The 15,388-nt window shown below is 40.5% G+C and overlaps 1 protein-coding gene and 1 pseudogene across 1 annotated transcript in view; both read right to left on the bottom strand.

Moving 5' to 3' along the window:
* The window catches only part of PRRG1 (proline rich and Gla domain 1), a 107,523-nt gene that overhangs the window by 10,338 nt on the left and 81,797 nt on the right, over nucleotides 1-15,388 (bottom strand). The window lies entirely within an intron of this gene.
* Nucleotides 2,902-4,306, bottom strand: LOC103880700 (annotated as a pseudogene).

A 15,388-nucleotide genomic window follows, 5' to 3' on the forward strand; every position in this document is an offset into this window, starting at 1 on the left:
AAGTTTGTAAGTGCTATGGTTTGGATGTGGTTTCTTCTTGCTAAAACTCATGTTGGTGTTGAACGTATCCAGGGATTTCGAAAGACATTATTGTTATGGCAAGCCAGACTTAAAAGTAATCGTCCTAGCTACTACATGTTTCCAAGATTTTTGCAACATATTGAAGAGAATATTACTAATGAAAACATTTTGAAAGAAATAAAATTAGAGATATTGTTGCATCTCACTTCTCTATCTCAAACTTGTAGCCATTTCTTTCCAGAAGAAAAATTTGAAACATTAAGGGAAAACAGTTGGGTAAAAGATGCATTTGCTTTTTGAAACCCTGAATCAATAATTGAGCTAAACTTGGTACCTGAAGAAGAGAATGAATTATTGCAGCTTAGTTCTTCATATACTTTGAAGAATGATTATGAGACCTTAAGTTTATCAGCATTTTTATGCTGGTTGAGATAGAATTGGTGGGGATTACCACAGAAAGCTATCACAACAAAACCTGTCTCCAGTCTTCAGCCTGTGTGTGGGACAGCAAAATCAGCCATGTACCCTCCTGAGTTCTGGTGGCACCTGACAACCAAACCAGGTTCTAAGGGTTTTCCCACCTCTGTATGCAGGGTGACATGATGGGTAGAAATGCAGCGCTAATGTATACAGTGAAGTCTTTCCCCCAAAGCATAAATAATACAAAGGATCTTAGAAGTGAGTGGAGGGTGATGATGGTGATTATGGTGGTAACTCACAGCTACCACATAATGTATTTATACCATGCCAGGCACTGCTGTAAGTGATTTACATACATTAACTTATTTAATCTCAGCAACCCAATGAGGTTGATGCTTTTGTTATCTCTATTTTATATATGAAGAAACTGAGGCACAAAAAAATTTAATGACTTGAGCAAGTCAAGATGAATGGCTAAGCTGGGATTTGAACCCAGGCAATCTGAAGTTAAGAAACCACTATAGCAAACTGTCTCTCCAAAGTATGAAAGTAAGAGGAATTCTTTTAAAAATGTAAACAGTCATAAAGAGATGCTCACTTTGTTCTTCCTCATATCTAGGAGAGAAAATATATATATGATCTGAGACAAAGTCAGGGAGGGGAAAGATCCTCAAATCAGGCAGACAAAGAAATACAGTGAGAGGACCAAGTTAGACTTAGAATAGTAAAGGGGCAAAAATACCTTCTGGAAACTTCAATGACCATAATCCTCCTTTTTAAGAAAGTGTTAAAGTACAGTTATGAAATAAGGTAATTATTGCATCGCTAAACTTGTTCATATTTTACTACTCTTCAAACCAGTTAGCTTTAAAAAGACTCGAGCTACACATGTAACTTTGAATACTGCATACAAAACCTGTAATTTTTATCTTTTATATAATAATCTACATGTAGCACTGAAGGAACAAAATGTTTCGAGTAGTTTTTCAGAAACATGCATAATCTAAGGTTTACATACTAATTTCATCTGTTTAGGTAGAGAATAGGCCAAAAGATATGGCAGAGTTATGAAAGAAGAGAGAGAAAAAAAACGTAGGCTTACATCACTAACATTTCTCTAAGGAATCTTTTTCTTACTGGGAGATAATTTCATTCTATCCATAGCCATAAGACAAGATAACAGAACTCTTCTCCACATCTAGAAAGGAGAAACCAGAGGTCACACTGACATCAGGACAAGCTGATTTGAAAATACACTGGGAGTGGACACTGGGGGCCATGGTCTGCAATAAGGTAATGGTCAGGTGGGACCAGAAACTCTCTGGGTGTTCAAACATCTCAACTATCCCCTAAATGTTAGCTGCCCTGAGCTTGGGGATGGATTTGTCACACTCTTTCTTACACTCTTTTTCTGGTGAGCTCATCTAATCACATGACTTCAATACCATCTATAATGTCTCCCTTATGTATATTTCCAAAGCTGACATTCATTTTTCCATCTACTTGATTGACGTTTCCATTTGGATATATAATAAGGAGCTAAGATTTCACATGACATGTATTCCCCAACCCTCTACCCTAGGTGTCCCCACTGCAAATGTCCTGAGGTTAATAATAGCACCATCAACCCAGGTGCTCAAGATCAAACACTAGAATTTATTGTTCTCATCTCCCAGTCCTCACCTTCTGTCCATGAGCAAAACTTGTCACCTTGTCCAAAATCCATCTGGAACTAGTGAATCTCTCTTCATTTCCTCAGCCTCTATCACAGTTCAAGCCACACTAGGCTCTCACCTGGATCAGCTACAATGGCTCTACCTGTTCTGCACCTTCAACTCTCCCCAACCCCTCTACATTCTTCAAAGCAGCCAGTCACTGGCTTAACAGTTGGGGGTATCTAATCTACTTTCTATTCATATCACAAATTTGACCTCCAACTTTGACCTTATATTTTTCAGTCCTTCTACTGAGGTATATTTTTTCCGTATTAGTTTATTGGAAGAAATGACACAATTGAAAGAATAAAAACAGGAGTAGAGGATTTGTAAGGGCAATATGCAGGAAATCACCCCCATATCTGTGGGGAAGTCAACCTAAGGCTCAGTCCCATTATCACTGTCACTCTGGGTGAGCTTGCCAAAGAGGTACTCTGCCTTGCTGTCACCCAGAGCCCCCATCTCGCTGTCTAGAAACAAGAAAATTTATCATTTGCTTATTTTTTTAAAAAGTGCTCATGATGTTCATGAAAAGTTGAAGACCCCCTTTATTTTAATCCCTGCCCAATCCCACTCCCTTCACTTCTTCCCCAGAGGCAGCCACTAGGATGAATTCCATACCATGTTTTACACTGTACCATGCACATGTACCCACAGATACCATGGCCCAAGACTGCCCACCCCACCTGACCCCGCCCACCCCATCCATCTCACCTCACCCCACCCCATCCCACATGCCCTCAGAGTTTATAAGGGGAAGACTGATGTGTTTTCCAGAGGCCCATAGAATACTTTCCCCTCCACCCCCGCAGATCCTGAGCTGCATGCAGATGGGACAGGGCTGGGTGGAGAGACTGCTGGATACCCACTTTAAACCTGCATGGGGATGTGTCGATTCCTAAAAGGTGAGAGTGTTGCAGGCACGCATCAGCTGGACACCTTTATTGCTTTGAGAACAGATAATTTTATTGCCAATAATGATAACACTGAAAGGAGAAAAACTGAAGAGAACGTTCTGAAAGGGCAACATGCACACCCCGCCTGGTGGCCTGACCCAGGGAAAGCACACTGTGGCTGTGGGGCCCATCTTGGCTCAGGTGTCTTCCTCGCTGCCGCCCAGAGTGAGCTTGTGAAACAGGTACTCTGCCAGGCCTGCTTCTGGGGCCCACGTCTTGCACAGGTTGCTCAGGTAATCACCCAGCTCTCTGATGGCCTTGACCTGCTGGTTCAGGAAGTGGCTCTCCAGGAAGTCACACAGCTGGGGGTCACCTTTCCCCATGGTCAGCTGGTGCAGCTCCAGGAGGCTCTGGTTGACACTCTTCTCCAGGTGGAAGGCGCACTCCATGGCCTCGAGCCTGCTCTCCATCTTGACGCTCTGACTTCCTGATGTAGTGAAAGCAGATGCAGCCAGCGCGCTGTTTCTGCAGCCTCATCAGCTCCTGGGCGTGCTCCCTCTTCTTGTGCAACTGGCGCAGGAAGTAGCGGCCAAAGTGCTCCAGGGCCGCGTCATCCCGGTCGAAGTAGAAGAAGGCCACGGACAGGTACACGTTGGAGGCATGGAATCCCAGGTTGATGTGGTTGTTGACAGCGGCCTCGCAGTTGGGGTGGTAGTTCTGATGCACCTGCAACATTGGGGTGGTGGCCATGGCAGGCACCTTGGGGCGCGGTGAGCAGGCAGGCGCGAGCTGTGGTGGTAGTGGTTGGCTGAAGGCCGATGGCTAATGGCGGAAAGGGCCAGAAGTGGGTATTTGGGTCCATTATTGGGGGAGGGGTGCATTCCTTTTCAGTGGAAGTGGGCAGGAAGGAGAATGAGCACTACGTTCCGTGTGCAACCCAGTGAACTCTGCACTGTCTAACCTGTGTCCAATTTTTAGCTTTGCAGTAACATTTCTAATGTCCAAGGACTTTCTGTTATCCCTTAATTGGTCCCCTCTGTAAGAGCTTCTTCTCATTTTATAAACCTATTGTTTTCTTAAATTCTGAGAATATCAATTTAATATTTTTGGTAACATTCTCTTCTGTTTCCCGTATTATAGCTCCTTCCAGATTTAGTTCTGTTTTGTCTAGAGTTTGCCTTGAGTTTAAATATTTTAAAATAGATGGCCAGGCATGGTATCTCACACCTATAAATTCCAGCACTTTGGGAGGCCAAGGTAGGAGGATCACTTGAGTCCAGGAGTTCGAGACCAGCCTAGGCAACATGATGGGACCTTGTCTGCATACAGATTTTTTTTTTTTTTAAATTAGCCAGGCATGGTGGCATGCACCTGTGGTCCCCAGCTACTTGGGAGGCTGAGATGGGAGGATCACTTGAGCACAGAAAGTTGAGGCTGCAATGAGCCATTTTCACAGCTGCACTCCAGCCTTGGCAACAGAACAAGACCCTGTCTCAATTTTAAAACAATAATAACAATAAAATAGAAAACAGCAAGTGGAATGCAACAGTTTTAACGAAAAACCAATATAAAACCTAGGTTAATAGGGAATTATAATTTTTATTAATTTATCCCATTTTATTTAATACCCTCCTGTATCTTTATAATCTGTCTTTCAAAGTAATAAAAATGAATCTCTGTAGCATTGAAAATTTTCAGTAACTTTAGATAGAACTACTTCTTTATCATCTCCTCTACCTTGTCAAACATTACTCTAGACTTATAATGAAACCTCATCAGTTTCTTTAACATAAAGGTAGCTGCCTTGAACTTAATCTCAGTATCAAACCAAAAAAGTTCAAAATTGTCTGTTTAAAAGTTCAGATTGCCACTTCCCAGATAACAGGAAATCAGCCTCCTCTTATACTCCTCCCAAATTGGCCTAATTATATTGTAGGTTCCATTAGGTTTTCTTCTCTTCAAGATATTCTGTCTTAGGCTGCAAGTGTGTCAGCTACATGGTATGATGCTGATGAATATTGGCTTAAGAATCAAAAGCCCAAGTTCCAATTCCATTCAGAAGCTAGAAGTATCACTGGTCTTTTGGACACTTAAAATATTGGTCTAAAGATGGAAAGAATATCACCTGCTTTGTCCATCCCAAAGGACATTGTTCTGAAGAATTTTTAATTAGTAGAGGTCAGGCACGGTGGCTCCTGCCTGTAACCCCAGCACTTTGGGAGGTGGAGGCAGGCGGATCACTTGAGGTCAGGAGTTCGAGACCAGCCTGGCCAACATGGTGAAACCCCGATTCTACCAAGAATACAAAAATTAGCTGGGCATGGTGGCAGGCACCTGTAGTCCCAGCTACTCAGGAGGCTGAGGCAGGAGAATCATGTAAATCCAGGAGGCGAAGGCTGCAATAAGCCAACATTGCATCATTGCACTCCAGCCTGGGCGACAGAGTGAGTGAGACTCCCTCTCAAAAAAAAAAAAAAAAGAAAAAAGAAAAAGAATTTTTAAAGTAGTAGAAATTAAAACAAAGGCTAAGGCTAAGAATAGGTACCAGATACCACTTTTTCTGTTTCTATCATATCTAAGCTTGAATAAGTACCATGTCATGTGTCTTTACTACTGGCCCAGTAAGGACGGGCACAAGAAGCCTGAAGGTAAATTGTTTCATTGTAAAGCCCCTGTCATAACTATCATTAATTAAATTGAGAGGGCACTGTGTTCAATTGCGGGCGGGCAGGGGGAGGGAATGAGGAAGATAGAAACAGAAGGCCTAGGACCTGGCTCCTATCTTGGGCTTTATCAGTATCTTGTAATGAGAAAATGGGCAAATCAACATTTCTGGGGCTATTTCCTCATTTGTGAAATGAAGAGTTTGACCTATTGGGTTTTTGTGGACCCCATGAAAAGATAATTAGAACCAATTCCATAAGTCATTCTTCAACAATGGGATGGAATGAAAAGGCAGCTTTTAGCCTATTCGTGATGATCAGTGATTGGTATCAAATATTAGCTTTTGGAATTGGATACTATCTTAATATTTAAATAATGCCATTTTAAGTTATAGCATTAGTGTGACCCTCTAAAATATACAGTTCAAGGAAAACCAGAGCCTTCTTTGGAACTACTGGTTGTTGTAGTTCACTAGGAGATAGATTTCCTGTTTCAGTTTGACAGTACCCAAGACTTGGGCTAACAACATAGGGCTATGACAAAGTTACAAATTATTTTGCAATTCCTTTTATTGTACTTTGGAAATGGCTAAACTGAATCTTATTTCTATAGTTACTGATAGACCAACCATGAGAGTCATGATCAAATATTCTGCCCTAGGGGGAACTGTACCCTAACATTGGAAGAAAGAACTAGTGAATCCCCGTTATTAAGGAAATGAGCACATACCCACTATAACAATAATTGAATTACAGTAGTCACCCCATCCAGATCAAAACCTCTGAGAAGTGAGTAGCAGTGATGACTGGTTGCTGTACTTTATCAAATATAACACAGCACAAATTAAAGAGTATACCATTTTTATGTATTAAAAAAGAGAAAAGGGCTGGGCATGGTGGCTCACGCCTGTAATCCCAGCACTTTGGGAGGCCGAGGTGGGTGGATCACCTGAGGTCAGGAGTTCAAGAGCAGCCTGGCCAACATGGTGAAACCTCGTCTCTACTAAAAATACAAAAATTAGCTGGTCATAGTGGCGGGCACTTTCAATCCCAGCTACTCGGGAGGCTGAGGCAGGACAATCACTTGAACCTGGGAGGCAGAGGTTGCAGTGAGCCGAGATCATGCCATTGCACTCCAGCTTGGGCAATAAGAGCGAAACCCCATCTCAAAAAGAAAAAAAGGGAAAAAAAAAAAAAAAGGAAAAAATACTGCTTTCAATGAATCCATACCATGTCATAGTATGTAAACTGCACCTCAATTTCAGAGAAGTTAAAATGTGAATAAATTATTGAAGAATCAATGAAATACGATGTTTAATTGGTTTGGTCATCTACTTGCCTGGATACATTTATCAAAGTAGCTATATTTTTTCACTATCCATAATTATTTATACTTTTTAGTAATTTATTATTATTTTTTTTTGAGATGGAGTCTTGCTCTGTCACCCAGGCTGGAGTACAGTGGTATGATCTCAGCTCACTGCAGCCTCCACTTCCTGGGTTCAAGTGATTCTCCTGCTTCCCCCTCTTGAGTAGCTGGGACTACATGCACACGCCACCATGCCTGGCTAATTTGTTTTTGCATTTTTAGTAGAGATGGGGTTTTACTATGATGGCCAGGCTGGTCTCAAACTCCTGACCTCATGTGATCTGCCCACCTCGGCCTCCCATAGAAACCAACAAAAAAGAAAAAAAAAAAAAAAGTATTGGCTGGGCGCGGTGGCTCAAGCCTGTAATCCCAGCACTTTGGGAGGCCGAGACGGGCGGATCACAAGGTCAGGAGATCGAGACCATCCTGGCTAACACGGTGAAACCCCATCTCTACTAAAAATACAAAAAACTAGCCGGGCGAGGTGGCAGGCGCCTGTAGTCCCAGCTACTCCGGAGGCTGAGGCAGCAGAACGGCGTAAACCCGGGAGGCGGAGCTTGCAGTGAGCTGAGATCCGGCCACTGCACCCCAGCCTGGGTGACAGAGCAAGACTCTGTCTCAAAAAAAAAAAAAAAAAAAAAATCTGGTATTTTCTGCTGGCTATCATATCATTTCACAACACCTCTGTCTCATCATTGATTGAGTAGTTTTTGCTTCTTCTTGTCCTTTTTTGGAGGGAGAGGTTTACTGTATTAGGCTAAAGAATATAATTCCTTAGGTAACAGCTGGCCCCTTATTCTCTGAATTCATAGCTAACTTCTTCCCAGCATGCTATGGGAGACATGTGACATCATCTTTCAGATGGAAAAATGGATGCCCTAGACATTTACCAAGCAAAGTTGCTGCCCTAGGGTTCTACTCAAATCCCGATTTGAATGTGAGTGTTTTATTGTCATCAATTCCACTGACTGGTTGCAGCTCTGTAACGGATACATGAGCCATTTCCTAACCATGACAGTATTGCTTATTAAGCAGTGAAGGATCCCAAAGCAGCAGCATGATAGGTGACAGGGCCACAAGTTAAATTAAATCCATGGTGCAAACGATTCTACAAGTGACAACAAATAGATCTGTCAGCCTCACTGGTACCCAATCTCTGAGGATAGTTTTGAAAAAGGTTGGCACTGGTACTGGGAGAGGAAACTTGCTGAGGTAACTTTAGGTCAAGGTTAACATACTGCTGGCATGGGGAGGAGAGCACCCCTCGCCCCAATTGAAGAAGTCGACTACTTTATTAATATCATACAGGCTGAAACTCTCCTAATTCAGTTACTACCATAACCTGACATGAATAACTGACACTACACATAATTTATAATCTACAAATGGGCCCAACTGCTAGAGACTGAAGTTCACTACTAACTTAAAAACAATATAAGCAATATAACCAATAAAAACTTACTTTAAATGAATCATATAAGGGACAACATGTTATGGACCTGCAACAGCCAGACCTTCCTCATCTTTACAGAAGGTAGCTCAGAATACCAGTTGCACAAAATGACATATTTTGGCCCTATTTAACTTATTTTCAAGTGGTTCCAAAAGAAGTAGTGAGGAAGCCTTTGGGAGCCCCAGGAAACCACCCCATGTGCCTAAAGGGAAACTTCATATTTGGTTCCCCAAGGAGGGTCTGGGATGCGTCTAGGGAAGGCAGGAGAAGGTCTCAATGGAAATGAATAAGGTATGGCTAGAAGAAGGCCACAGCAACGCCCCATGTTTGCCTCCTGTATTTCTGTGCCCAGACTGGACTTCCACCTCCCTTCTTTCCTGAATTCCCTCATCCCTCACAACTCTTTAGACACTAGGAGTGGGGACTATATTCTGAATCTGGCTCTAGTGCCATCAGCAGATCATGAGACGCTAAGTGAAATGAGAGTTTCCCCAACAGTGCCAAAGAATCGGACTTTCTGCCTGCAAGTGCCATGAGTAATCTCCAGGACCTAGTGATCAATTTTTAGATACCTCAGACACAGTATTTCTTGTCATCACTAATCCCAACTCACAGGTGTCTACATGCCACCTCCTGCCATAGGCTCTGAATTCAACAATCTCCAATGTAGTTTTTGTAACATATCCTAGTATGAAAGGGGACTGCATGTCTCCTTCTTCCCCAGTAATTTATACATAAACAAATTTAAATGGTGACACTTTGGAATGAGAGATATTATCTAAAAAGGAATTGCTGAACTCAGATCTGAGATCCTTGGATATTAATAACTAAGTTTCTAAAATATAGCTGCAACTTGGGGGTAGAATGGCACATGGAGTGCACAAGAATGGGATAAAGACTTGGGATGATGCACCCAGACACAACAGTCATCCATATCCCTAGAAATACCACCCACTACAGAGCTCTGAGTATTCTAAGTGGTTTTAGCGAAACTGCTTTCTTTAGAATCTAACAAAGTGTTACGAAATAAGGTAAGTTCCCTGGCCCCAAGGAGACTTGTCACCCCTGGACTGTGCATTTTAAAAATGAACTTTCTTATTTTGAAATAATTTTAAATTTACAGAAAAATTGCAAAGATAATACATAACATTCTCCTGTACTCCTCACCCAGTTTCCCTTAATGTGAGCTTCTGACATTAGAATGGTAAATTTGTTATAATTAATTGGCTAATTAATCCTAGTCCATTACTATTAACTAAACATAACACTTTATTTAGATTATATTAGTTTTCCCATTAATGCCCTTTTTTTCCAGAATCTAATTGACATTTCATTTAATCATGTCGCTTTAGTTTCCTCTGGTCTGTGCCAGTTTCCTAGTGTTTTCTAATTTTTTTTTCATGACCCTGACTCTTTTGATAGTAGTCAGACATTTTGGAGAATGTCTTTCGGTTTAGATTTCTCTGTAAGTTTCTCATGATTAGACTGGGGTTATGAGTTTGCAGGGATGGAAATAAATGAAGTGTCTTCTCAGTATACCATATGTGTGACTTAGTAACTTTGATCACCAGGTCAAAGTAGTTTGACAGGTTTCTCCATTGTAAAGTTACCCCACCTCCCCCTACCCGCTGATCCTTCCCATACTTTGTTCTTTGAAAGCTAGTCTTTAAGTTCAAGTCACACTCAAGGGAAGAAGGAAATTAAGCTCTACCTTCTGGGGTGGAGTATTTACATACATAATTTGGAATTCTATAGTGTGGATTTTTCTCTTTTCACCTTTTCATTCATTCATGCATTTATATCATTATACAATTGTGTGTATTTATTTTGTGTTTTGGGCTATAATCCAATACTACATTATTTATTTTGTGGCTAAAATTGTTCAGCTTTGGCCGGGCGCGGTGGCTCAAGCCTGTAATCCCAGCACTTTGGGAGGCCGAGACGGGTGGATCACGAGGTCAGGAGATCGAGACCATCCTGGCTAACACGGTGAAACCCCATCTCTACTAAAAAATACAAAAAACTAGCCGGGCGATGTGGCGGACGCCTGTAGTCCCAGCTACTCGGGAGGCTGAGGCAGGAGAATGGCGTGAACCCGGGAGGCGGAGCTTGCAGTGAGCTGAGATCCGGCCACTGTACTCCAGCCTGGGTGACAGAGCGAGACTCCGTCTCAAAAAAAAAAAAAAAAAAAAAAAATTGTTCAGCTTTGGCCACTGAGAGCTTCTTTAGGTTACCTCCTGTGTCCCTTTAACATGTTCCCATTCTTCGGATTATAGCACTTCCTTACTTTCTCGTACCACAATGTTCTCCAGTTCATCTTGTATTCTCCACGCTCCAGCCCAATAATTAGCCATGTCCCTAAAACGTCCTGTTTTATTTCACTGTAGAATGGAATTAGAAACCCAGATCTGGGCACTAGGTGGGACTATGCAGGTTTGCTAAGCACCCAGACTGTTCCTATGCACGCTAAAGTTTGAAGCCAACCACTGTGGAAAGTCAAGCAAAATAAACTAGAAATTATATATGATTAAAAGTTCTGTAATCATTGTTTTAAAGAATTACCACTATTTTCTCAATGTTAGTGCAAGATTAACAGTTCCAAAATGTAGAGAACCCTCACAGTCTCATAGAGAGAAGAGAGAAAAAGTGACCGTGGTGAAATAATGATTCCTAAATAAAGTGGCAAGAATTCAGCACCTAAAAACTAGAATAAATTATATGTATTGAAAGTTTTCTCTGTTCCAAGCACTATACTAAGTGCACAGTCTCAAACCTAATGCTGTAGGTATAATATCCTCCTTTAAAAAGACACAAAAATTAAGGCCTAAAAGATGAAATGTTTGCAAAACGCAATACAGTCAGTAGGTGACAGAGCTCAGACACCAAATCAAGGTCCATCTGATTCTCAAAGCAGAGGATTTTGGCATGACAATTCAGCTTTATTGAGGTATAACTGACAAATAAAAATTGTGTATATTTAAGGTTTACAGCATGCTCATATAAGCCTTTGTGCATATGTCTGCTGTTTCTACCAGAGCGCAAATGCCATGAGGGAGGAACAGCCTATACATTGTCATATATACTGTGTCTGTTACATAGCAGGCATTCAGCAGATAATGTCTGAATAAATCTGACCCACTTCCTACATGATGAAAATGAGGACCATGAAATACAATATGTTTTCTCCCATTGTATAATTAGACTTGTATTCCAAATTAGGTAAATAACTCCAACAATAAACATTCTATTGAAAGCGGACTTCTAAATTCACATACTTCATGCTTGGAAATGATGAAAACATGTATGAGTAAAAGTGTTCTGAGAGATAAATTTTAGTAAACAAAAAGATAGTAAAGATAGTCTAAAAGTATAAAGCAAATCTCAAATCCAATCATTTTCTTCACTGCCAAAATTAAGATGAAACTGTGCTGGCAAGGCTAGATCCTGATTAGCAGATAACAAACATTATTCTGAAATAGTTGTTCTGAAACAGATCCAAAAATGAGAATGCCACTTCAATTACATTTGCTAGATCAAAGGCTAGCACACCTTATCCTAAATGGGATTGTTTTAATGGCATGAACAAACTCAGATGACAAACTTTAAAGCACAAAGAAGGAAATATAACAACAACATAATAAAAACCATTTTAAAGTCTATTATCTATCAGCCAACTTGGGAACAAGTTTTAAATCGGTTCTTCCCATAAATTAAATTTACTTTGTAATTTGCCAATCCATTCCTTCATTCATCCATCAAATATTTATTTGGCCTCTATTATGTACCAGCACTGCTTTATATGGTAGGGACCATAGCTATGAACAAAACAGATGAGAAATGTTGCTCTCATGGAGCTAACGGTCCTGGCAGGGAGGGAGGAGTAACAATTAAAAAAATAAATAAATAAATAGATGTCAAATGATGTCAGTGCTTGAAAGAAAAAAGTCACAGAAGGGACAAGAGGTTGCAATTTAAGGTAGGATACTTTCTCACTGAGAAAGTGAACTTGAGTGAAGACTTGAGAGTGGTGAAGGAACTCAGACATATCCATCTAGCATAGAAGAGAGCAAGTGCCAAAGTCATGAGGCAGGACATGTGCTGTCTGTGTATGTGAGGAGGCACAAGAAAGCCACAGCAAAGGGGTGGAGTGTCATAGGAGATGTGGTAAAGAAATAACTAATTATGGAGTGAAGGTGTGGGATGAAGATAGATGAGGACTGATTGTGTAGTACCTGGTGGGTGATTCTGAGCACTTTGGCCTTTACTGAGGGAGATGGGAAGCCCTTGCAAGTAAGAGACTTTAAAGGATCACTCTAACCTGCTGTTTTGAGAATCAACTATGGGGCAGGGGCCAAAAAATCATACAGATGACAGGGTGGTGGTGGCTTGGATGTAAAGTGGTAACAAGTAGAAAGGTGGCTAGATTCTGAGTATATTTTCATATCAGAACCAACTATTGCAGATGGGGTGTGAGATATGAAAAAAAGAGGAGTCAGAGACGGCAAAAAGCTTTGGAGATCAGCAAACATGGTGGATGGACTTACTACTTATTGAGATCAGAGAGGCTGTAGTAAGTGTCGATATTTGGGGGAAGGGGTGCAAATATGTCTGTTTAGTTTGAGAACCATATTTGATTCTAAGATAACATGTTGAGTAGGCAGTTAGCCATACAAGTCTGTAGTTCAGTGTAGCCCTCCAGGAACTACAAATATAAATTTGGAAGTTACCAGCATTTGAAGTATGAGAAGAGGAAAGTTCACTAGGGGAGCAATTGTAGGCAGAGCAGAGTTTCAAGAAATGAAGTGGTTGTTGGATGGGGATGTCTTAAGAGAGGGTTTTTTTTTTTTTTCCTTTCTAAGGGCATGTAGGCTAATGAGATGAGAATGATTCCATAGGAAGGAAAAGGTGATGCTGGAAGTACAGAAAATTTCTCAAGCAATTCTCTCACAGTTGAAGGAATTTCTTCTACTTGCTTCAAAGATTGCTGACATGCAGCGTCCTGTCTGTGGGTGGGAAATGATATATAGAAGCACTGAGATGGATAAAAGGCCAGAGAGGTAGGCATTAAAAACATTGTTCACCATGATGGCCAGGTATGGTGGCTCACGTCTATAATCCTAGCACTTTGGGAGGCTGAGGTGGGCGGACTGCCTGAGCTCAGGATTCCGAGACCAGCCTGGGCAACATGGTGAGATTCCATCTCTACTAAATATATGTGTGTGTGTGTGTGTGTGTGTGTGTGTGTGTGTGTGTGTGTATGCTGGATATGGTGGCAAGCACCTGTAGTTCCAGCTACTTAGGAGGCTGAGGCACAAGAATCACTTCAACCTGGGAGGCAAAGGTTGCCATGAGCCGAGATTGCGCCACTTCACTCCAGCCTGGGCGACAGAGCGAGAATCTGTCTCCAAAAACAACAACAAAAAAACATTGTTCACCCTGAGAATCAATGATAAAACTTAAGCAATACGAGAGTAGTAGAATATACAATGAATATATAAAACTCAAATAGCCTTGAAACTATATATCTGAAAACAGATCCAAACCTAGGATAATAAAGAACTCTCAAAGCTCAATAGTAAAATAAAATAAAACATCCCATCAGAAAGTAAGCCAATGACATGAAGAGAGATTTCACCAAAGAACATACATAAATAGAAAATAGGCACATAAAAAGATGTTCAATATCATGAGCCATTAAGGAAATGCAAATTAAAATCACAAGACGTTATCGCTACACACCTAGCAGAATGGCTAAAATAAAACATAGTAAAAACACCAAGTGCTCATGAGTATGTAAAGAAACTGGATCTCTCAAACACTGTTGGTGAGAATGTAAGATGGCAATTTATACAATGACAAATTAGTTTGTCAGTGTGTTAAAAAAACTACACATATACCATACAACCCAAGAATTGTACTCCCAGGGACTTACCCCACAGAAATGAAAATGTATGTCAATACAAAAACCTATTAAATGTTCATAACAGCTTTATTTGTAAAAGCCAAGAACTAGAAACAACACACATGTCTCTCAATAAGCAAATGGCTCAGCAAAATGCTACTCAGAAACAAAAATGAATGAACCATTGATATACATAACTTGGATTAATCTCAAGAGCATTATGATGACTCTTTGAAGGTTCCATATTATATTATTCCATTTATATAACATTCTTGCAATGGCAGAATTATAGAGATGGAAACAGATTAGTGATTGCTAAGGGTTAGGGATAGTTGTGGAAGATGGTAGGTGTGACTATTAAGGGGTAGTATGAGGGAAAACTTTGTGGTAATGTAACATGTCTGCTACTTGATTGCAGTGATGGTTACACAAATCTGTACAAGTGATAAAATGACATAGAACTATACATACAGACTGTACCAAGGTCAGTTTCCTAGTTTTGATCTCACAGTTATTTAAGATGTAACCACTGGGGGAAACTGAGTAAAGGCTACATGGGACCTCACTGTATTATCTTTGCAATTTTTTGTGAATCTATAATTATTTCCAAATAAGATGCTAAAAAAATGCATGCATGCATGCATGAATGAATATAAAAGTTTTCCCTCTCCCCATTACATTACAGATATTAAAATTCCAAATCCATTGTGTGTGTATTATACAACTAAGCAAATGAGTTATTAATATATTGATGTTATTGGGTGCTGGAATTCTCATTGTAGAAGAACATCTATAAGGAATTTTTACGTATCTACAAATATAGAATGGCTGGAGGAGTGCTGAGGGGTTGGATTGGAATTGGAGATCAGCATAATGAATTAGTTATTTCGCATATATGTCTACATTTATACATATGTTTACATGTCTACATATAGACATATATAGAATT

This window comes from Papio anubis, chromosome X, assembly GCF_008728515.1.
Source record: "Papio anubis isolate 15944 chromosome X, Panubis1.0, whole genome shotgun sequence".
NCBI classification, from domain to species: Eukaryota; Metazoa; Chordata; class Mammalia; order Primates; family Cercopithecidae; genus Papio; species Papio anubis.